Source organism: Pteropus alecto, unplaced genomic scaffold (genome assembly GCF_000325575.1).
Source record: "Pteropus alecto unplaced genomic scaffold, ASM32557v1 Scaffold3378, whole genome shotgun sequence".
Taxonomy (NCBI): Eukaryota; Metazoa; Chordata; class Mammalia; order Chiroptera; family Pteropodidae; genus Pteropus; species Pteropus alecto.
This window is the reverse complement of record NW_006441081.1, coordinates 1-1,123: the sequence shown is the minus strand read 5'-3', so window position 1 is coordinate 1,123 and position 1,123 is coordinate 1. Positions and strand designations below refer to the sequence as shown.

At 31.8% G+C, this 1,123-nt stretch overlaps 1 pseudogene; it reads left to right on the top strand.

Moving 5' to 3' along the window:
- The first annotated feature begins 700 nt into the window (after nucleotides 1–700).
- LOC112485203 lies at nucleotides 701–819 on the top strand (annotated as a pseudogene).
- Nucleotides 820–1,123: the final 304 nt, after the last annotated feature.

The window sequence follows — 1,123 nt, the reverse complement described above, 5'->3', positions numbered from 1 at the left end:
TTTTTAATATTTCTATAACATCAATGACCTCACTACTTCGCCCCAATATGTTTCAGAAACAAAAAATGGAAAATATATTATGTAACATTTCATATTTATTATGTAAATCCCCAAACTAATATAACCCTAAAAAATATCCACTTGATATATTCTTTCAATGTTCCAAAAGCATTTAATGAAAGAGAAGTACTTAAAATTTAATCATGATATTTTGTGAGAGTAAGATAAGCTTTTCTCAAAATAAAAACAAGAAAAAACATGATCCTCTCTTTACACTTATGAGTCTTTTCTATGGATTGAAGCAATCACTAACTTTGTAATAAATGACAGGCAGAGGAGTTTCCAAAGTTTTAGGTTACAACTAGGTAAAGAAAGGAATACTGTTTTCTAAAAATTATTTGATGGAATCATTTCTTTTCCAATCACTAAAGACCAACCATGCAATCGAATAATAATATTAGTTCACACCTAAAACCTGTTAGATAATTTCAAAGTGACTCAGAAACAACTTTTTTTCCTCCAATATTATATGTACTCATGAAATTGGGAACCCCAAAAACCTAGAAGCTCACATGGCTTGTTAGGACATTTGTCAATAAATACTCCTAAAGCTCCTTTCATAGTAACAATAGCCTTCTCTTTGTTTAGAAAACAAATTCAGTATAAAATCAACCATATCTTTAAAATTCAAAAGTCCTTAATCTACAGCCAGGCTGCCCTGAACAAGCCTGATCCCGGCTGATCTCGGAAGCTAAGCAAGGTCAGGCCTGGCTAGTACTTGGATGGGACACCACCTAGGCAGACCAGGTGCTCTAGGTGTGAAAAGTAAAAAAAATAAGGGATTGTTAGCTGACAAGGGCCTTGAAATATGTGAGGTCAACCAAGAGTTGCCTTGTCTAAAAACTAAAAATAAATAAATATTAAAATAAAATCAAAAAGTTCTTGTATCCGTAGAATTAATAACTGTGTTGCTACAAAATAGCTGAAAGATAAAGTGTTCAGATGTTACCGTCAATATATACCAACTAAATCCCCATAGATTGAATAAAGAATTAAACTTTGTTTAGGAAAAATCCAGAATGTTAATAAAGCAGACCTAAAGGAAAAAATGTATTGCTCATAA